General features: G+C 34.5%; 1 protein-coding gene across 2 annotated transcripts in view; it reads left to right on the top strand.

The window, feature by feature from the left end:
• Positions 1-24,862, top strand: part of LOC692747 (antennapedia homologue protein) — a 219,186-nt gene that overhangs the window by 55,789 nt on the left and 138,535 nt on the right. Inside the window, exon 1 of one of the 2 annotated variants that reach the window (XM_012694111.4) lies at positions 3,641-4,068. The exons of the other annotated variant lie outside the window; for it this stretch is intronic. The gene's annotated coding sequence lies outside the window, so the exon portion shown is untranslated. Of the gene's footprint in view, positions 1-3,640; positions 4,069-24,862 lie in introns of those variants that run through there. 2 annotated transcript variants of the gene reach the window in all.

Below are 24,862 nucleotides of genomic sequence, written 5' to 3'. Positions count from 1 at the left end.
AATACGCTATTTAGACTTTTTAAAACATCAAATTAATCCTAAAAGACAGTATCTGAACACAAACCATTCAAGCGAGCCAGATGATGTGCAATAAGCAACCAGTTTATTCTTCACCGGTGTATTTACATTGAGGAACTTGATGGATATTCATCCGAACTGTACTTGTTTGTACCGAAGACGATAACCGTTCTCGTACTCTCGAAATTCAGTGGCTATTTATAACGAGCTATTTTATTAGTTTTAAAAAAGGTCGTTTAGATTACAGCTGGCGTACGGAGGGGCGGATTATTGGGCTTGAAATATTAGGTAGGATTAATGGCGGACTTTTGAATTATTGCGGATTTATCAAGTATCGGCTTTTTAGAAGAGAAAAAAAAATGTTAAATTTAATATTGGTTTCTAAAGATTAAATAATGTCCATACTAAATTATCTTTACATTTTCAGAGGCCTGCGAAAACAATAGACTGCTATATAAAAAAAAAACCTTTAACGACGAACCTCAACTGGTCTATTCGAATAACTACTAGTATAAAATATTTTAAGAATTACAATTTATTAAAAAAATATATGACCAGAGTAAATTTCACCCTTATAGGATGTCCTACTAATACGAACATTCAAACTCTGTTTCATTAAGATAAAGACTATTTCCCCATTAGCTGTTTGTTACCTCACCAATATTTTTAAGTAACTCTTCGCAGGTTAAGTAAAAAATGAATTGCAAGTATAATTCTGAGCTCGTATGGATACCGCCGTCATGCCTATGTCAAGAATCAACCAACCATGCATTCTGTCTTAAACCATAACCGCTGTGTAAGACAGTAGGACAATGGTGTTCAAAAAATCATTTGCCTTCTTGGGACGCATGAGCATCTCTAACCAATGTGATTAAACGGCAAACGCCGTTGTAACTATACTGAGACCTAACTTATATCTCAAGGTGGGTGGCGCATTTACGTTGTAGATGTCTATGGGCTCCAGTAACCACTTAACAACCATGTGGACTGTGAGCTCGTCCACCCACCTAAGCATTTAAAAAAATGGAAATTTATGATGCTATCAAAAGTGAAATAAAAATTGAATGCGTTGACAGCCCTGCATTAGACCTTACGTCATATTTTTCGTTTTAAAATGTATCAACTTTTATAATAATATGTGTTCCTTTATTGTTGTTATCGATGACAAAAGAAAAGTTTAAGGTCTACATGACCGTAAGTGAACGCTAAGTGCACATTAAGGCGTTGCCTCCTGCTAAAAATTCATAAAATTCGCTATTGGCACCCAACAGACTGTAGAGAAGATAGACACGTCTGATGTTATATCAAGAAGACAACTAAATAATTTCAAATAAAATTATTTTAAGCTCATATCTGACATCTATTGTGTGTATTAAATCAAACACTATACCCAATACAGATTATAATTTTTAAACTCCTAGACGAAGAAAGCAAATCAATTTCATAACATCAAACCATTCTCATTCTCTAATGCATAATCGAAAAGAATCATATTTAATGTACCACGCATTGACCTTGTATCATGTAGTCTCAATAAACAGCCATACTGAATTCCCAGGTATAAGCAAGACGATCCGGTCCAGAAATAAACTGAGACTGTGTTCGCTCTAATATCTTCATCAGGAAGGTGTATTCGAACGATAATATCAAAAACCTTTACCAATGTATCTCTAGTACTCCATTCATGCTATTGGATTTGTAATGAATTAAAGTTTTTATGTACTCTTAAATACATTATCAGACTTAATTATGAATTACAGTTAATAATAGAGATGAAAATTCGAGATACGCAGTGCAATTATAAAAACAAATACCTACATTGTACATATGTACGTACTAATTTTGGTACTTAAATTATTCGTAACCGATTCAAAATTGGAGGGTACATGATTAACAGAACATGAAAGATTTCAAAATTTTAACTGCTATAATTGTTAATTTTCACCGATTAATACGTTCAACGTGTATGTACGAAATTGTAAAACAAAACGGCGGAGGCACTAATTAAATAGCTGATATTTAGAGCGTGCGAGGCGAAAGCCTTTAATCAAAGCCAGAGACCGAAGCGTATTAAAAGACTCGCATATTCCTACTGTAAGCGCCTTCGGAACACAGCCTTTAGTAACTATGCTAAATGCTCCAAAGTATTTCCAATACGAAATCACCTGCAGATCTCAAGATAAAACATTAAAAATTACAAAGTTTTAACGTTTCTCGCTTAGCCGCACTTTGTCATTTAACACATCCTTAATATCGATGCCAGCGCCAGATAGCCTCGTGTTTATGTCATTTAAATTAAATTGCGACCGTTGATTATTGTGACACAGCTTTTTGTAAGTGTTAAAATTTATTTCGTTCAATAACTCACGCGAACGTGTAGTTTTAGATTTATTTATGTTATTGTTTCATCGCGAATATATGTAAGTTTGAATCGATAAGGTGCTACGCCCACAGCGAAGGAACTGGTTTCTTGAAATTATGTACTCGTAAAATCAATATTGTGTATTGTAGGCCCAACTTTATACTGTAGAACGTCTTCATTAGTGCGCGCACGAGAATGACCTCTCTCTCGACCGCGGGTCTCGGTCTCGCGGCAATTTTCGTTTCGAGATTCGCCTATCGAAACTCGTCCATAATTTGCATCGTTCACGTCTCGATACTACATCGCTCGAGACAACGATCCTGTAAACGTTCAACGATTTCCGAGAGTTCTTGTCGAACAATTTTCGAACACAAACGATTGGAGTATTCGAAGTGTTCCAGTCGCACGTCGTAATCGATGCTTGAGGCAGGTCGCTATTTTAAAATTACTTCGATTGAGTGCTTCGGCCTCCGCTCTCGTTGCGGTGAAACTTAAAAGCTTTTACATTTACGAGTGATCCCATAATTTTCATGAAAGCTTCATTAAGTCGATGTAGATTATAGCTTATTTAATTTGCTTCGTATTAGTGATGTTTAATGAGCTCAACTTGTTGACCGAAAAAAGTAACAAAAAAAACCCAAATTCATTGGCTTTTTTGTTTAAAAATCATGATTTGCGGAGAATTATCGTATATAGTTTAGAGTTGGTTTCACCCTAATAACATTAAAATTAATTCTTGTTAAGTATTCGTTAAAACGGACGGGCCAGTTCAAACTACTATGTAATAATCTTCCTATTCCATTACCTTTCTTTTTTACAGCACAGTATAATTGAACAACCTGAGCCCGCGCACCGAATAGTATAACATAATGATTTATGCCCGCGGTCTAGTTAATTGTATTTTTCTACCAAAAAACGTGGGGCATTATCTCTCAGCGGTCGACAGGTAACAAATCTTACTTTTTAAATATTATTACTCATCGTATTCGATTTGGGAACGAGCTCGCTACGAATGCTTTATCACCACCTACTCGACGTCCCGCGGCTCACGATTCTTTGGTCCCCCTAAACTTTATTCAAATGCGACACACATTCGTCTATCCGTCCCTGTCGCTCTGTTGAAGATAAATCGTAATTCACCTATCGCCATCTCGTACTTCACTAAAATAGACGGTGCCCAAGCGCAAAGTGTCCGTGTCAAAACTTTTGTATAGAGTTGGATAATGGCTTACGAAATTTCCCCTACCTTGTGACTTTTTTACAGTCGATCGTGTAGGCTGGGGTCGTGAAGTTGTGTTCTTAAAAAAAAACAGTGGATCGGTTTAGATGTGACGTAGAACTTGATGGTGTGTAGATGCCTTCTCCGCTCTATGTGAGCGCCGAACTCGATTGTATTATAGAATGGACAACACTGTCAGTTGTAAATAAGGATTTGTATAGACCATACGTATCTTAGTGAATGCGGATAGAACTTTATTACTCTCGTTGTTTATAAAGCTAATCGAGGATTAGATTGATGCAAATAACAATACAAATTAATTTTATTAATCTTATGTGCCTCAATCAAAAACTTGGAAGATTTTTTTGTGTTTATGGTGATCTTGAAGATTATGTTTTGTGGTTTTGGTGTCAAAAAATTGCATTTAATTAGTGTTTGGCTGACAGTTTTCCTAGGATATTATTCTATTGTAAGTACCTATAGCTTCGCGAATCATAAACAATTAAAATATCAATTTTTATTTAGTTTGATGATGCTGCGATAATAGCATTTTGAATTGTTTTATTTATTTAAGTGTCCATTAAGGAGACTTACTATCAAAGCCTATATAAATTAGTTGCTTTTTAGATAAGAAATTAATTCTTATTACCTATAACTAATCAGTAAAGATTATGTACATGCACGTTAATTATGTAAATCTTTTGTATCGCAATACGTACTTACGCATTTAAAGTTCTCATAATATATTATAATAATGCACGAAATCCAACTAAGCGGCTAAACGCAAACTTTAAAGACCGACCAGAGGAATGCATCGCGATAAAAGATGTCATCCGGATTCACAGGACTACAACAAAACCAGGCCACATGTAAATGTATCTTACCGCTTAGAAAAGCTGTCTTAAGCCCGAACGTCAAAGTCCAATATCGCTCGCTCAGAGCCAACGTTCTTCCTTTTTTATAAACCCAACACAAAACTTAGACCTAGCTTCGGGAATTCATAAAGCGTTTTGTTATTCCCCGAAACTTTACCTCTTTTGTTTCATCCAAATTCCTCATTATAATTTCACTGACACGACAAACAAAGTTCACTTAAAAGGAGACTTATCCATTTATATTTTTCCCCACGAATAAAAATTCTCGAGCACAAAATCGAGATAGGTACCTGTACTGAATTCACAGCTTTTATCACTTAGGTATTTTTGTCAGTTACTTCCTCAGATAGCGGGCTCTCTCAGCCGCGAGGAAATGAAATTCTTATCGTGTTTTAGTAGAAAGCAGCTCGGTTCTTTCTGTTATCCCCGTCGGAAATATACAGGGGGGTGGACCAAAGAGCTGCAATAACCGACGTCTGATTGCCAAATGGAATCGCGGGAAATCTCTGCTCACGAAAATGTATCGCTCTAAATATTTTTAGGGTACACATTGAATGGATTACGTTGATAGAAAAGGGATTCTGAAAACGATTGGCTATGACTGATCAATTTTGAATGTAAAATGCTGAGTGTATTTAACAAAACTCATAGCTTTTTCGTTTGATTTCATAGTCGATGTTCATAAGTAATGTATTCTTTTAATTAAATGCCCTATAAATTTCAAAAATGTTGTTACATATTTCGCAATTTAAAAGAATTGATGCCCCAGGGACTTGTTTTGAATAATAAAAATTCCTAACGAGTTCTATAATATGTAGAAATATCTCGATAACCCTCGATTAAATTTCGCTGACATCTCTAGGATCGACTGGTGACTGTATAAAATTAAAAGAGTTTTTACGTTTATTATTGTCATGCAAATCTGTACGATTACACACCGAATCGCGGTGCGCGCGTTCGAAAATTTTCAACAATGATGTTCCCCTTTTTCATTCTGACGCTACACAAAATTTACGATCGGTCCCACCGGGCGAACGCTGCGTGCCTGATGTTTCTAAAAATGTGTCAAACTTTTTACAAACTTATTTCATTTAGCTGCGTCCGGCCTTCCTCTTTAGCCTTGCCAGTTTTTATTTGCATTGTTTATTTTTTACACACTATTGTAAGTCGCGGAGAAGGATTTAAAGGAAAAGGTTCAAAAAACGGAGCTGCTTTGTTTTTTTTGTAAAATTAAATTTCTTTTTTTTTTGCTACTTTTGTGCAATGCGTTCTTTTAAAGTCACCTATCGAGTAATAATACAGGTTATTACTACAGAGATTTAACAAATTATATTAAATATATATAATAAAAAAAATACATGAACGGTAAAATAATTAAAAATGTATTTTTAAGATGTCTCATATTTCTGTGTGCTTTTCGCCTGCTCTAACCATTTGGGACTTCTGTCACTTCTCCAATTCTCGCTGATCATATAGAGTTGTTATTTTAATACGGGACACACATGTTTGTTCTCAGGCTCGACTAATATCATGTAAATTTGATGATGTCATGTCTTTAAATGATACCACTTTTCAAGTCATCTCATAGTTGCTCTATTAGGCTGCTGTGACATCGCGGAAACAATCCTATAAAATTAATTTAGGTAGGTACTCAATAACATTAAACATTATTGTTGAAATTAACCAATAATTCGTTTTGTCAAATTTGTTTTATATTTGTTAATCTCAGTTCAATGATACCGCGTTTTTTTTTTTTTTTATTACTATATTAAAAAACCAGGTACGCGTGTAACTCAATTTATTTTAATCATATCTTAATACCGGAGCATAATAATATAGGAATCAATACAGCGAATGAAACCTTTAAATAAATACGCCGGCATCGTTTTGCATAATCGATTTATTTTATTAAAGTGTGTTTTTGATTTCTTTGGATAAGGCCGGGCCTTCAACCGGTCTCGTGTTTTTTGCTCTCGGTCTCTGAGCGACGAACGCTTATGCTCGTTCTAATACAAAGGTATTCTTGATGCGGATTTATTATTTAGATTTACATATTATAAAATATGTCTGAGTGACCTTAATATAAGAATTATAAAGATTAAGCGCTAAAAAGATAAATAAAAGTTAAAATTTTAAAAGTAAATATAATCCAATGATTGAAAAACATTGAAGCGCCAATGTATAGCCTCTACTACGCCTTCCAATTTTCTGAAAGACATGTCATTATTTAGATAACCTAAAGCTAATGAAGATTTATTATTGACCGTTGTTATTAAATATAAAATGCCGCGCAACGACCCCGTTACTTATTTATCAGCGTAAACGGTAATAGATAAAAAGAGAAAAGCCATTAGAGCTTAGTTAAAAATACAAAGAAAATGATCAAATTCTCTTAAAAATCAAACGAAGTTTAGTTTAAATATTTATTGACTATTTCGTATGTTATTTAATAGCATTTTGGAAACGAGTGGCCGCAACCATCACAAACAATTTCAGAATAACCGAATATTTCGCGAAGCCTAGAAAACAAACAAAAGGTCACAAGTGAAATAGTAAAATTATTATTTTTTATCTTAGTATTGTAAAATTCTGAAAATTACATGCTTTTGTCATAAATATTTTTCACCTTAAATATTCCAAGCTAACATCTAACCTAAATCTTACATCCATCGTTAATAGAATATTATCCTCTTGACTCTGCCTATTTTTTTGGTGTAATAGCCTTGTGAGCTCGGATGCCCCTTGCCTATTACTACCACATAACAATTGTTGTATCTAAGGGTTTGGATAAAACCACAGTAGTAAGCAAAAAAAAATGAAAGTACACGGAGCGTTAGGTAGTGGTTTATCATTGCGGATCCTCCCGATCCATTAACGGTGCTTTTAGGTACCACAAGCACCGGTACCGTCCTCGTCGAACCCGTCGCTTGCGACGAAGAGCTCGATGAGCGAATTAGCCCATAGACACAGCCCACTGAGTTTCTCGCCGGATCTTCTCAGTAGGTCGCGTTTTCGATCCGGTGGTAGATTCTGCGAAGCACTGCTCTTGCTGGGGCCAATGTTAGCAACACTCCGGTTTGAGCCCCGTGAGCTCACCTACATGTTAAGTAGAAGCTAACATAGCCTCTTAAGGCTATCAGCAAAGGTTGGAAAAAAAAAGTGGCTTGGCTCTGCCCCTGGCATTACAGACTTCCATAACCGACGGTAAGCACTTACTATCAGGTGGGCCGCTCCGTCTGCCGACAAGAACAAGAAAAAAAAGCTTTTTTCATTAGATGAATTTCAGAATCGTTGCAGTATTTAAACCGATTTCCTAAATAACGTAACAAAACGCTTTAAAACTCGTAACATAACAGCTTTATGAATGAACGCGGCCATAACTGTTTTATTGATGCTCCACAATCTTTAACTCTAGATAAAAAGACGTTTACAGCCGACGTCGTTTTACGACTTTTAAATTGTCGATTTTTTTTGTTTGAACTCCTTATTAATTTATACGATTGACATTTGTTTTATTGTTATAGCTTCTAAGAGACGTATTAAAGTTTAATAGTATGTTTATGTTTTAGAATTAAACAGTCAAATTAATTATAAAATGATTCATTCGTTTTTACGTTTACGTTAGAAATATTTGTATAAAATATTTTTTAGTGATTTACAGATTCAACTATAAAATTACTCCAAAGGATTCTCCAAGATTTTACCATTTGAACCTTTGAAGTCACGATGCGTCTAGTTGACTTAAAATAATAATCAATCGTGACTAAAAAAACGATGGGTATTCCAGTGACCGCGGAAGTACAGTTAGCTTCTTTAATCTATGAAGTTTTGAATTCATTGAATTTAAATTATAAAAAATCTATTAGGCGTGACACTAACTATGAGTCTGTCATTGCAGAGGTGTGTGTTGAATGAGTTTATGTGTCTACCTTGCAGTAAAATAAACAAAATTATGGCCGCCAGCCGTCCAAACACGAAAATACATATCGTAAAATAGAAGCAACGTATTAATGTCATCGCAAATGGAAAAACCGCATTCACCTAAAAACTTATGCTAATTACGTAAAGAATCATCGGCATTATTTTTTTTTCTTCTTCTAAACAGCCGAGTTCATATTTCGAATTTCAATTTTAAAGAAACGTAGGCGGCGTGAATTAGGAGCCGCGTAAATAGATTCCGATCTGTCCCCGAATGTGGGTAGTGACTTATGGCTTTTTTATAAAATAAATTTCGCTCGGTATACTCATCAACTAATGAGGTCAGCACAGGGAAACTCCGTTTTCTTACGACCGACGTAAATCAAACTGACACCGTTCGTTTAATTATTAGGACTTCACGCTTTAACCGTCCAGTTTAATTTAATGGGCTGTTAAAATATGACTGTGTCAATTAAAATTAGAAATTTATGCTATATACTTTGGCTGCACTAGAGGGATTTATGTCAAAATTATAAATTTAAAAACTGGATTCCTTAAACAGTACGTCATTGCTAAACCGATTAAAATATATATATTTTTTTTTTTAATTGCTATATATTTGTAATTTGTAGAGTATAGGGCACAGTATACCCAAACAGGCGCTAGCGGGCACAGCTGCCCGACCCGTTAACTGACAGCTTTTAGATTAGGGCCCCCACTTCGTCCCGCACGCCCCCTACCGCGGAGCCCCTCCCAAATTGAGAGCTCCATGCCGCGCCGCCTAAATTAGTAACGGTTTCCAAATTGCTTTTTAATTTCGTGTCCGTTATTAAGTAGATATATTTGGAGACCAAACTTTTTGCTCTCCCGATCATTGGCGATGTATTTAACATTAATCGAAATTTGCATCATTCGTCGGCACTTAAACTTATGGAGTTTCATACACTTAGGTAATAAAACTAAGCGAAATGAACGTCAATATTGAATGCAATATGTTTCAATCGCAAAACAATAAAACACAGTCCGTAATGCACGGACGGTCTTATTAAAAAGTCATAAACCAAAACACGACTTCAATATTAAGTTACATGTAACAGAAACATTCGGACATTGAAATCTTTCATCTCATCTGTATCGGTCGGTGTTCATTGTGGTTTTTTTTTCTTTAACTTTTTTTGTCGATGAACCGTACTCGGGCGCGGCTTGGCCCTGCCCTAGCCTCGGGTTGCGTGGCCCAACCCTAATTTTAATGGCTGCTTATTTCGTCACATCCGGATGCCAAGTATGGAGTAGAATATTTTTACCTTTGAAGTATCTATTTCCATTTGTATATACGATTGTAAGGTTTGAAAAGTATATTACCTAACTTTAATCAACACAAATTGGTGGTTAAATGGGAAAATAATAATAATTAAAATGAGAATAAAAATGTAGCATCATACTTGAAAAAAGTAATGTTAATTTAGAGCTTTTTTTATAAAACTTCATCTTGGTTTAGGTTTTCGCGAATTGTAGAAATAATTTAAACTGCTTTTATAGTTTAACTTCTGATTTATTATTTTCATATGACATACCTACTTCACAGTTTTTGTTAACTACAAAATTGAGTAATTCTCTATCAATAAGCTAACCTTTGACGATACTATAAAATTCGCCTACCAAGCCGTTGATTAGGAACCGTATCTAATAGATGTAATTAAAGAGTTTTAAATCAATAGCTTCCTTTAGTTTTTCCATAGAGTTATGGTTTTTTGAACGCATCGAGAATTCTTATGGCTTTAGCGGCTTGTTAATTCAATATTAATCACCTTGTTAGCAAACTACCTACGCTATATGTTATTCGTATTATTGGTTTTCGTAAAGCAATTAATAATGTATGAATTAATCTACACATTGAGTTAAAAAAAAACTATTTGCAGTGCTACTCAATACAGATCAACCACAGCGAGCTCATATAAAAATTAAATTACACTTGCAACCATAAATTTTGCATAAATTAATGAATCCGTTTCAGATTGGTTTCCCGTGTTCGTAGCGTATTAATACAAACTATAAGTCATCGGGAGTGCACTCGCGATCAACCCTTCCCCGCAAGCTGATGCATGAGTTACTGCGCCGGCCCTGTCTGGCCCTCACCGACCCGCACAGAATCCGGCCATGCTTTTTGTTAAATACAACCCGTAATTGCTGAAAAGTTTTCACGCCGTCACGCCGGTCACGCGTATTTTATTACTATGAAATTGAATTATTTATGTCGGTGAGGCCATTGTGCGTACAGTGAGTCGGTAGCTGAATTTTAATGCTCCAATTATATTATGTTTTCATAGCGTGATTAGTATCTGGTTATTCTTGTCACAAAATGACGTATCAGCTCGGGGAGGCTTAATTGCGTCGCCCCGAAAGCCTCGTCCGAGATTTATGTATATCCAATCCCGTTCTAATCCCGCTCCTGGCCGGGTCAATCCGACCCCGGAAAAGGTTTTCCCGGTTATTTTCCGTGGAACTTTTAATCCTGCCGAATACCGACATACATCATAGAGGATTAAGAGGTTTAAATTGGAAGTTACCGACGTCCGAAATAAATTTAAATCGGTTGGCAGTCGGTATTGTGATATCGCAGCCGATGTTGAATGGGAGCCGATTTTATCCCGTAGCTAAGTCTTCGGGCGAACGTTTAGATAACTTTTTGAACAAACAGGCCGTGCTTAGCACTTGTACTTTCCAATCAACATTTAATTCTCTAACACAGTCAAAATTATTTTTTAATCTGTTAATTTTCGATGTAATACGCGTAAAACGCTTTAAGAAATGGCCCGGTTACATACGTCCATTTAGTGCGTCATTCGTATCATAAGCTGCTACTGAATCCAAACATTGCATAAATTAGAAATATTTCATATCTAAAATGAAAGGAAATAGTAAGAAAAACGTAATGTTTTTTTTTATAACAACTATAAGAAGCCAGTTTTAGAATTAGTTTGATTTATTTACTACAGAGTAGGTATACGTGCATAGCGGGAACATCTCGCTATCTCTGTCGCACGCCACCACGGTAATGGCGTGACGTCATGCAACATTATGTGCATCCTTTTCTGTTATTAAACAACTAACCCCACTGGACTAACAAGCACGAAAAGTATCTAAGTCCTTTCTGAGCCACTGTATACAATTTTCGAACAACTTAAAAAAAATAACTGAACTTCAATAACAATACACATCGATTTAAAAAAAATTTCTTTACCTCAAAAATTTTAATCTAAAACATATCTTAACCGCGTTCTTTTCTTCAAAATGTGTCATTAAGCCGGTTTTTTTCAAAACATCTGCTTTTCATACTATCACATTAAACACCATCAAGATTAATTTGAAATCGAAGTGTGAAAGCTAAAAAATATTTGAATGTATATTTAAATTAAACGTCTCTAACTATGTAAGCCGGCTATAAATCATGAAGACTGTGTAGCTGAGGAACACGGACCTTTCGGTCCCTTCAAGCCCTCACCTGACCCCCGCCGTACCATATGATGCTAAGTACCTACTATGTTTGTTTTTTATTTACATTTTTGTAAACATAATTTATAACTTAACTTAACATACAATTCCACAATCTATAAATATATTATGTGCTTTAAGACGTAGCTACAATGATTCATTTTAAAAGACTCGTTAGATAATACATGTATTGATAAGATACCTCGGCAGGAGAATCACGTTTGAATTTGTTAAAAAATCGCTTTAAGTCGATTTTTTTTCATTAGTATTTACATTAGTAATTTATTTTCATTAGTAATTTTCATTAGTAATATTTATTTTCATTAGTAATTATCCTAAAAATGCTCAACGTATAGATCAGTCGTTTTAATGTCGAGATATTAATATGTTGACATAAACGGTCAGTGTTTTAATAATACCTATCATTGGATATACCCATAATTGGAGTATCAATATCAATGCTAAAATTAACAATTTTAATATTACAATTATTCATTTTAATATATTATATAACTAAAATTATTCATTTTAAAAGACTCGTTAGATATGTGTTGATGCGAGATAGCTCGGCAGCAGAATCACGTATGAAATTGTTAAAAAAATCGCTTTAAGTCGATTTTTTTTCTTTTCGATCATTGACCCGTTTTTTTTTTCATTAATAAATTAATCATCCTAAAAATGGTCAACGTATAGATCAGTCGTTTTAATGTCGAGATGTAATATGTTGACATAAACGGTCAGTGTTTTGATAATACCTACTCGGAGTATCAACATCAATGATAAATTAATGAACAATTTTAAAATACCTATTTTGTTTGGCACCATATTGTTCCATGGCCAATGTATCAAGCAAGATATTGTATAGTATGTGCATGTAGCTACCCTCGCCTCGTGGACAACACGGATTCGAGCACGTAAATCATTAATCAGCTGCGTCATTTGTTCGCGCCAAAATTATTAATGTCTTTACTCCACAGCAATGGCGCCAACACTGACTCTTTTGAATTTGAAAATATCTCAAAATTTTGATTCGATTATTTTCTAATTTAAATTCCGAAGACTTTATTTACGTATTTTTATGGTTTTTAAAATTCAAATTAATCTCTGTAGAGGAAGCGTAGATTTAATATTAAAAATGACTAATCAATTTGTTATTCACAAAAATGTCAAAATAGTATTATACGAATAAGCTTTTTTTTTACTAAAAATAGTGATGTACTTCAATACATTTTTTCATTAGCGCTTGATAGTTTCTTGAAAATAATTGCATTAGCATCTTAACATGTAAACGTCGATCTAGTAACACTCAGTATAAAAAAATCGAACAGTTAAAATCCATTCAATTCTAAATTTAAATTCCATTTGTAATATAATCTCATCAAAACAATAGGCTGAAAACGTTCACCGAAAGTAATAAATTTCTAAAATGATCGTAAATCAAAAGCTAGAACCGTATACAAAACAGTTTTGTACTCTTCCAAAGTCAGTGTGGCTAATCAAGTGTAAACTTGTAACTAAGTCGGGTGCCCCGAAAGGGCGTTATTCAACTGGGAAGGGTTGTAACCACCGCCGGCCGGAGGCGCAATAAACCGGAGGACTCCACTGATTAATGGATGTGTAATTGTTCCCACATAATGTACAATAACTCGCATAGATAAACGCTTAGACAACCGGTTGCTTTATTCGTTCGATTCGTCTGAAATTCAAACTAAAAATAATATAATAAATCAGCATTAATAGTTTAGCTGTCTTTTTAGCTGTATGATGCTACTGATTTACATTGATTAACAACGAATAATATTTTTAAATGCAATAAAAAATTTTTGTTATGTCATGACATTAGTACTGGTGGTAGGACCTCTTGTGAGTCAGCGCGGGTAGGTACCACCACCCTGCCTATTTCTGCCGTGAAGCAGTAATGCGTTTCGGTTAGAAGGGTGGGGCAGCCGTTGTAACTATACTTGAGACCTTAGAACTTATATCTCAATGTGGGTGGCGCATTTACGTTGTGGATGTCTATGGGCTCCAGTAACCACTTAACACCAGGTGGTCTGTGAGCTCGTCCACCCACCTAAGCAATAAAAAATAAAAAATAAATGACATAAATGCCATCACCCACCTTAAAGTCGAAGTTTTATAGGTAAAAGCTATCACACCCAGAAACTCGTATCACATGACCGCAGAGGCAGTTTCGTGAACGCAACGATAATTCGATTGGTATTTCAAAGAAAAAGCTCAGCGTTGATGAATTGCATCCGCGTTCCTACGGAATTGGTGAGCAACGATAATAACCACTCACCATCAGGTATACGGCCGTATGACAATCTGTCTATAATAGCAAAAAAAAAAAATACCCGAGACATTAATTCAATTTATTTTATAATTCAATTAAATTACTCGTTTACAACATAGAACTAACTTTACGGAAACATTCCAAACTACAGAGCGCGGGTCAAACCAATTTAAGGGTGAGTTTAACCGAAGGCTTTATTTCGACAGCGAGGTATGTTACAGTAACTTATGTCCTTGTAATAATAATGTGTATTTAGAAGATTAATGTTGTCGATTTGTTTTTGTGTTTTTTGAATTCCTCATCGGTGCTGTCGGATTATATAAATAAAATAAAAAATAAAAAGCCTTTTATTTCCTGCTAAAATACAAAGTAAATACCTATAGGTATATAATAATTTTAATTTTCTTCACTTATGTTTGGCAGGAACCCATTAAACATGGTGAAGGCCTCCTCCAAGTCCTTCCATTTGGTTCTATTTTGGGCTACCTGTGCTGTCAGATTAAAAGAGTTTTATTTAATAGTGTCTATGGATTACAGATCAGATAGCATATTTTCTCGCAAGCGAAAATACGACTATGGCTGCTTCAAATAAGGTTGAGGACGGTTTTTTTTTTTTTTAAAAATATATCCCTACAGTTAGATAGCAAGGTGTTTCCGAATGAGTTCAAAGAAAAACTGTTTAAATACTGCTAGATAGGATTTTTTATTTTTATATATTTGATGGTTGGACGAGCTCACGACCTACCTGGTTTTACGTCGTTACCGGAGCCCATAGACATCTACAACGTAAATGCCGCCACCCACCTCGAGAAATAAGTAGTAAGGTCTTAGTTTTAACGGCCGCTCTACCCTTCAAGCCGAAACGCATTACTACTTCACGGCAGAAATGGGCAGGGCGATGGTACCTACCCGTGTAGACTTACAAGACGTCCTACCACCAGTGCAGGTACCGCCATCATACCTAATTGTGCCACTTCTAGAATTGGATGGCCCTTTTGAGACTGTGATGTTCACAGACTTCGTACTACGCATACACTAGTGTGCTTAATGCGAGTTTTTTAACGCTCTCGATAACGTAAAAGTTAACTCAAATTTGTATGGAGTTGGAACGTTTGCCTACGTTTGGCGCTAGGGGCGCTGTTCCAATTGCATACAAATTATGAGTTAACTTTTACGCTATCGAGAGCGTTAAAAAACTCGAACTAAGCTCACAGGCGGGTCGGCTTCGTGTTCACGTACACTCTACAGCACCAAAAGCTCTTTTAAAACAAACTTGAAGCTTCTCATTAGGATCGTGACTTTTGTATGGGCGTAGTTAAAATAATCTTAATTAATAAATAAGTCTTATCGCCGCCATTAATCTTAGGGCAACGTCACGCGTCTATTGTCGACGTTCCGTTTCACGCGCCTCAAATAACAGGTTTCCCTGAGTAACTGTAGGCATCCAGCTTTTCCTAATTCAGTTGAAGATAAATAATTCAATTACCACCAAGGTGTTCGGGAAATTGCGGGTGGCCTAGTAATTGCACTAATTACGTCAGCCCCCCATGTTATTAGTAATGAATTATTGATGTGCCGTAGCGCGTGATAAATGATCTACGCTTGTTAGGTATACGATCATTGTTTTTTTGCCACTATTGACTTTGCATTACGACTTTAGTTCCGTTGTTAGTTCTATGATTAAAAATATTAAATGAAAGTAAAAAAAACAGATGGTAAATTAACGCTTTTTTTTTCTCAAAAAATACTGACACTATCCGGCGATAGATGTCACTGTACAGAAGAAACTAACCTCCAATATCCAACACGTGAGGGCGCTGCCTGCTTCTTGTTTAACTGTCAAGTTTTATTATCATTTAATTACACCGCTCAATAATCAACATTGTTTATTGACATTCTATTACGAAGCGGTAAATAAACAGACGGGTTGGTGCAATAAAACTGTCCGTTCATCATTTCAGAGAGATTGAGGTGATAGCAAAGCGACAAATGTTCCGTAGTTCAGTGCACGGCCGTTAGAGGTCGTGATTTATGTCAAAAGTGATGCTCTTTCATGGCTCAATTTGTTTTAATAGTCGATTATGAGCACATTACTTTTTACGAGCAGTTCAAACATGATTTTAATGGGTAGTTCTTCAAATATTTACATTTAAGTGATTGGTTGCCTAAACGATTAAGCTACTTATTTACTTAATAATTGATTGTTCAATTTTAAACTAATTCGGAAGGCGTTATTACTAAAATATGTTTCCATCTGTGGTCGATTAGTGTTCATTGTAATTACAGCAATCGGTTATTGTAATGAAGTGCGAGAGAAAAATGACTTAATCAAATTTACTAATAATTAATTCGAGATAAAATCTACTTATTTGCATTTTAAATAATAGGCGCTTATCGTTTTCCTGTTGTCATTTTATTTTATTTATTTAAATATCCAAAACGAACATCATTTATTTTTGGAAAATATAATTAATAGGATTATTAATTAGCTATTAGGTCAGACTCTGTATTTGTGTAGATTTAATACATACTAAATTCGGTATTTATTTATTTATCACTTTTCGTTTCGCGTAACAAATCGGTGTCTAGCGATTTTTTACTATGAATAATGTGAATATGAATCATGTGAGTAAAATTATAATTTTTTTTCAATACAATCGGAGCAGAATGACATAATTCGGAAAAGTGTCACATCCAGTTGCATTAATATTGGTAAAAATCCGTGTGTTGCGCGGGGACTGTGTTAATCTATTGTATTTAATTTTTATTTAAAATATATTATATAAATACATTAAAAAATTATAACTCAATATATTAGATAAGAAACTAACAGCATTACATAGAATTACTGAAATATTACTTCTTATCAATGATGTAAGTGTTTAGAATACATGTTTGATTGAGTTTCACACTCGGAATAATATATTCTTAGTTTCTTAATTTCTAATCTACCCACAATTTTCAATAATAGCTTTTTGTCACTCAAAACTAACGCGGCCATTACAGATTCAATAAAAAAAAAACAACATAACATAGAAGGGCAGGCTACCCCTAAAAATTAAAAATGGCCGCTGGTGGGAGCTCTCTGGATTGGCGGCAATAATTCATTCCCCAGCCGCCAGGGGCGCTGCGTGTCATTTGTCTGTGTCCGACCCCCGCCCCGCGGAGAAATATCTCCTGAGGACCAGGGGGATTGTATTCATTTTGTTTCGAGTAAAAAGAACACAAAACAGTATTTCAAATACATATCATGCGTTTTGGTTTATCTATTATTTGGTTTATCTATCATAACTGCATTTTTTTTTTCAAAATCCTTATATATTTAATTTTAAATATTTAGGTAAGTAATCAACTTTATTTATTTTTGTTAAGAAATAAAAACAATGTAAGTGCTGAGAGTTTTCAACTCATATAATGACGACTTATTATATAATTCGACAATTCGGAAGGTCGAATATTTTCAGTAGGTATTTATTAGATAGGTATATTTTAATATTCCGATTTTAGACAACGTTTTAAATTACTAATAAATTATTACTGACTTTGTAGACCAATTCTCATTTATTTTTGATGTGAAACTTGTCAGTCTGTTTTTTATAAAGTGTTCAATATCGAAAAGTTAAAGACTAATATAATCAAATCATGTAAATAATTGGCCGCATCGAACTTAAAATTCTACACAAATCAAAAGAAAACAACAGCTGTTTCCATTATTCAATCAACAGCCTACTACTAGCTTTACAGTGGAATTTCTAATCTAATCGAAAATGTAATGAGGCCATCCAGAAGCCGAGATTGCGTAGGTGATTAAATTATTTAAAGCATTTGATTATATTTCTTTACCGCCTTATCTTACCTATACGTATAACTCACGGGACAAGTTCCATTCACTGATTAAGCTTCACAAAAAAATGCATCGTGATTAATACCTTATTCCTTAAGGTATAAGTGACAAAATTGTGTCACTGCCTATTTTTGGTAGGTCTTCGCGTGTTTGAGAGCTGTTTAGGGCGGTTACCTCACGCACTTGGAAATTATTTTAATAAACCAGGTTAGGTGAAATACTTTGATATTTTCCCCTCGAAACAAGAATTTTTTTTTTTTCAAGGGATATTCTGGAAGTTGCTTTTACGTATTTTTTATGGAGTTTAGCGACATTTCGTGCTATTAAACACAAAACTTTCTTAGTTCCAAAAAAAATACTTTTACTAAACATAAACTCGATTTTTTATAATTTTAACTTCTGAATTTATTTTTAGGATAAAACAAAACATATTTGGAAATAAAAATGTATCATTTTATTAAGATTCAAAGAGTTTCAGAATTGATAATAGGAAAGTCCTATTAACATTACCAAGAATATTTAACGCAGAACTATCAAGTCAAACAGAACATGTCCAAAAATAAATCAACCACAACAACTCTATCTTTGAAACAACAAAGCACTTGCATTCGCAAAGATTGTTATCTCATATACAAACTTAATGCATTTAAGGTTGGTAGCGACATGCTCTAAAGACATTTTACTATCGTACCGATAAACTTAACCTACAAAAGTGACCTTTATGTGACGAGAATAAAGCCTGAATTCATCTGCGCTAACACTTAAGAGATCATTGGTATTGACATCGAAAACTTTGCAGCACTCATGTGCCTTATCAACAGCTGCTTAAGGTAGAAATTTCTTTGTTGCATAATGATCGGTTAGATTAGTAAATAGTAGAGGGACTCGTCGTGATCTCGGATCGTGATTGCGACACGGTACTGCGTGCCCTTTGAACACAAGTACCGTAGCCGTGAAAAATCACTTGAACATATGCAAGCTGGAGCGGGCTTATTCTGGTGCTTCGAAACTCCAGTAAGGTACGGATAGCAGAAACGGCAAATTTATATTTTTATTTTTTTAATTGAGATTTGTAAATTAATTATTTGTTACCTTTGAAAGTAAATGAATACGACCCATCAGATTTTGTGTGGCCAACGTCTTTGTTCACGCATTTGCAATGCTAAGGATGTCGATCCATGAAATTATTGTATCTGTATTTTGTTATTGGTACTATTATATTATATGGTCTTCAGAAGAACCATATACTAGATGGGAAGACGATATAAAGAAAATAGCAACTACAAACTAGGTTAAAATTGCGCAATCCAGAGAAGATTGGCTATCCTTGGAGGAGGCCTGTACCCGAGGAGGGGTTCTTGCAAGCGGGAAATAATACCTAATATTATTCAACAAATACATTACTTATTAGTTAAGAATTGCATTAATTTTTGTTTTTATGTCACTTGTACGAAATAAAAGGCTTTTTTCTTCTTTATTTATTTATTATTATATTGTATAGCAAACCGATCGGTACGTCACTCTCGCGGCCGTATGCCCGCTCGCTATACATAGTTAGCATCTATGTCCATCTTTTTAACAGTGTATAATCTATGTTCCGGGCGCTTCCGTTTTGAGTGTGAATAGCGTGCGCCCGCGTCTAAATGTAATTAATGTTTAAAATTGAAAATTATTTCTGTTAAAGGAAGATTAAAATTCGAAATTCGATATTGGTGACTAACCCATAGTTTAAAATACCCCTGAGATCTACCCCTCACTATAATTGGTATTATTGTCTAAATTCCCACCAATCAGAATAGAGCTGTGTGTGACGCTAGAAACGTGTGCGGTTGCAATTGGATAAGAATATTGTTCCTTGACCCCACTATCCTATAAAACTGTACGATTGCTAATTCAGAATACATACGGCAACTAGTATCTCAAAAAAATAAACATGTTTTCATTTCACCGAAAATAGTCCTCAAGTCCAAAAGAAAATAGCAATACAAGTGCGGCATATCTATTGCCGCTACACTCTTTCATGGTCATCCATACGCCATCGTCATATATTTTTTTTAAAGCAAGATGTCTTATTATTCCGGAGCTAAACAGTTAAAAAAGATCTTAGGAACACAATTTGCATGTATCCTAAAATAATATTTTTATATTATTATAATAACTACTAGCTGTCCCGGCAAACATTGTTTTGCCATATATAAGATTTCTAGGGAATTTCTAGTGTAGAAACAAAAACTAACTTATTGTAAGTGTGTAAGGAGGAGGACACGAGAATTTTATATATTAGATTAATACTAGAACTAATAACTACCAAGACTAATAAATAATATGTAACCCTCAAAATATAACGAAACGTTTCATACCTACTGTGAACCGTGAACTAAATTTTCTATAAAATTAAAAACAGTTAACATTTTATTAATAAAACTAAAATTAAAACAAATGTAGGTAAATACGTAAAACAGATCCCTAAAATTTTTTTATACTTTTATACATTATTCATGGTAGCATATTAAACGACAACCGATAAAATCGGTACAGTTTAAATACGCAGTATTTATCGATTAACTACAGAGCAATCGATATGACGCCGTGTTATTTTAACATTCGAACACCGATGCCGCCCAGTAAGGCGCACAAGGGATCATAAAATATTATAGCTCTATTCTATTCGATACGTGATAACTCCCGGATCAAATGTTCGGTGAATGTTAATGTAGGGCTGGCCTGGTAGTCCTAAACAGAATTCGCTTCCGGGAAGTGTTGGTATAGACACAGTTTCTCAGATTCGATTTTTGAGTACGCGACAACATCACTATGCTATTGTTGTTTTTGTTGAACCCGATTTGACGTCGATTTGACCAGATTAATTATCTATGTAATTTCCTTTACAATCAAAGCAAATCTATATTGAAACATTGACGTTAATTATAATAAAAATTTACCTGTTCTGCTAGTGTATATTATTTTAATTATATTCACAACAATTCAACCGTTACTGATGCTTCAAGATTTCGGTTAGTTTTATGTATTAACTTTCTTTTTGCATTGTTGAAATTTTTAAGAAAAAAATATAATATATTTCCAATAATTTTATTGATGGCACTAAAGTTCATCAATAGTCACTAAAGTAAACAAAAGGAAAATGGATTGACAAATAAAAAGATGCTGATTAACTGTTAAGTATTTATCATTAGAATATATAGAATATAATTATTTAAAATAAATACAGTATCGAAATGCGTATAAATAAAATATTGCATTGCTATAGACATACAAATAGTTAATTCAAATCACATCTTTAGATGAACGTGTTAAAGCAATTATCAATCATAACATACGTTCAGATAAAGTAATAAAGCCGCATAACAAAAGATTTATGTAAACCGACCGCAATAATTCAGGCGCCAGTCAATATTTATAGTCATCAAACCCGCATTAAGACAGTCGTGGACAAAATACTTAATTACTGTAATGCGTGCTTTGAACCGGCACTTTCTCAGCCATTCGTTATTGTTGATTCGTAAAGAAATTGTGAAATATTTCTACGTACAGTTACATCCTTGCTGGTGTTGATTGGGTTCTATAATGTGAACGACCCTTTGAGACATATAGGCAAAGGTCGGTGAGGTCGTATTTATTGCGTGTATTTTCTAAATTGAAAAATTAAAACATAAGAAAAAGCTACACTATGGCTTTGATAAATAGAAACATTTTTTTATTGCTATAAAATATTAGAATAGATCTGAACATTAAGTTCTGTCTTTTCAGCTTTATCTGATTTCTATTTTATTATATTATTTAATTAGGCATTAGAACTTTGGTAATGAACTAAATGTTGGTCACGATTATTTGATGCTACTTTATATTTTGGTGATACAAACTTGTCAGCCGAAATTCTAAAACTAAGCTCCATAAATCGATCAACGTGAATTCTATTCCGGGCGCGTGAACATAAAATAAATGTCCTATAATCGTGTGGAATGTTGATCGATCATTGAAATAGCCGCAATCGATTCAAATGCATCAGAGAATCTTCATGCACGCATGCATAGTTAATCATTCGTTGGCGTTGCAATCTGCATGCGTAACGTTGTGTCGCCGATGTCCGAATGTAATTAATAATTTCGACACCCGATGATTAACATTTAAATCGGCTGCGGGATTGGTTGAGGGGACGCTGCTTTGTGGGCGACTGACATACTATGACATACCTTCGTTTTGTATTTAAATTTTGAATTGCTTGTTATTGGCGTGGTTGCGAATGTTCAGATATTCATATTGTGGTTGAGAGGCGTTACCTACCCGCTGTTATATTTTAACTGAGTTTGCTTTAGATTGACCATCAGTTTCAGATATGAATTAAAGAGATAAAATAAGACGCGAGTTAGGTTTAATGCTTTTATTCACTGATAATGGTAATCATTATCGATGCCATCATTGAAGTCCCAATCATATTGTATAACGACTGTCTCACCCTTGAAATATTAAAACAGAACGGGAACTTTGCAGCGGAAATAGATAAGATGATGGCTCCTAACACAGTAAAATGACAATACACTCTATGTCCAAAACAATTTCATTAAACTGAACGTTTTCTTTTCAAAAATAAATTAAAATAAGGCATTAATATTCACGTAAAATATTTCAAATGCAAATTCAGTGCTAATCCATCAACACAATTAGTTCTCGGGAGAGTGAGTGAAAGATAACTAGCAATGGACGCGCGCCCGCCGAGGCTGTCCACTTCTGATAACATTATCTGACAAATTGCACTCGATCTGGACATGTAGGTAAACGAGAGATAATATCAAGTGACTCATCAATGTACCAAGTTAAATTGTCTGCATTTCTTAAATACGTCATGTCATTTAATAGGTATAGTTAGTCGATATTGAATAAAAATGTTTTTTTTTGTATAATGACACATTCTTAAAGATATCATAGAGTTAATGTATTTAGATTGGTATTTTAAAAGCAATCCCTAGCTCCTATGCTACTTTCTGATAAGCTTGCATTTTGTGCCAATCCCGCGTTTGAAGGTTGGGACAGCAGTACAATACCATTGGGATTCCGGTTGTGATGTCTGCGGAATCCGGATACTTGCAGCAAGTCGGCTGTGAGGTCGTCTACCCATATACACTGTTTAAAAAAGTTCACAGTCGCCACGCCGTTATTTAAATAGAAGATTTACTAATATTGATCCTTCTGACCGAATAATCAAAGGATTAGTATTTTAAATATGTTTATTTGTACGTGTTTTTACACTTATATTATGATCAATGACAACTAAGCCTCATAAACAACATACGATTCCTGACAATTTATTTATTTATTCATATTAATTGTATTCCGTGGGAATAGAGATGGCTTAGTTAAATGAGTCACGCTTGATTGCTCACTATAATATTGTGTTTGAATAAATTATATACGAATGCATATAAAAGCATAACGATTACATACCGGTAGACCATATATATTTATGTATATTTAAAACACATCGCTACGTGACTGTATGAAACACAAGAAAAAAACCTAAGGTACATTCACATGTTCAGCGATACGTTATATATATTTAATATATATAACGTATCGCTGAACATGTGAACATAATATGTAGATATATACTTAATTAGAAATTATATTTGACCAAATGCATATCCGTTATCCAGAAACACAGCTGACATTAGTATTCAATTTCAAGCATTCTGCTTTCCTATAAGGTGATGAATTTGCTCAATAGTTCCATTTTTGCACGGAATCAAACTGAAGTTTCGGAAGGATATTACTATACAATATATGTATTAAGAATATTTTCACACGGTGTATCATTATATTTAGGATTTCTTACTAGCAAGTGGAAGATTATTTTACCAACGACTTCTTTTAAATAGTATTTTTTGTCTATGTATTTCTTTTAGCAGACTCTTCTGGTACATTTCATTTTATCGGAGCGGTTGTAATCATCACGAAGTGTTCAGAAGCTGGTGTGGTTTGCTTCACAGCATATCGGCTTCTGCTTCTAATTTAGCCTTTCAAGCACTGTTTGGGTTAATTCATCTCATCGATAACTGACCTGCTTCCCAGTTTCTTCCACCGTATCCTAGAATACAATTGCCTGCAATACATGTACTTTTGTTCTAGGCAATAACCAGATAGACTGTCATGTGTAGCCCTGTACTTATAACAAAAGCGTTTATACGTATTGTCATAATAGTAAATCGAGGACATTAATACTCAAGTTAGTAGAAGCGCTTAGGAATCCACTAATCCACACCCCCGGCGTAGTGACCTGGCTTCAATTTTTTTTTTTCATCAAATCGGCCGCATTGATATGCGAAATGTCGACGCGATTCGCACGTCGCATACATACGATTAAAAATCGCGGCGGTAGGTGACCGGTGCGTACTCAGCTTTAATTGAATAGATCCGAAGGCACACACCGACTCTTAATCGGCTAATTTGAAGCGAAAACAACGTATCGTTTGACGGACGAATATATTACTATGGTATGCACAAGGACTTTCTTTTGGTTCGATATTACAAATATCCGTAGGGAATAGTAAACAGGCCACACTATTTAGGTCTTGTATCGGTGTTTATAAAATATTGAATTGAATTAAGGATCACATTCCGCAGAGTCAAAGAACTGTGAATGGATCGTTTGTTTGTCTCCATTCGATTCAAAATTGATTTTGAATACACATGTACGTTATCGTTTTTGTTTTATATTAAAACCAAACCATACCAAATATTTTAAAGAGTCACTGTCGTCATCACGATATTGCGTAGATAAAATGTAATTAGAAATCATCGTGATGAAATCGCTTGTCGTAAACAAAGC

The sequence above is a fragment of the Bombyx mori genome, chromosome 6, assembly GCF_030269925.1.
Source record: "Bombyx mori chromosome 6, ASM3026992v2".
Classification (NCBI taxonomy): domain Eukaryota; kingdom Metazoa; phylum Arthropoda; class Insecta; order Lepidoptera; family Bombycidae; genus Bombyx; species Bombyx mori.
Note: the sequence above shows the minus strand (reverse complement) of the source record. Positions and strands in the feature narration are given on the sequence as shown.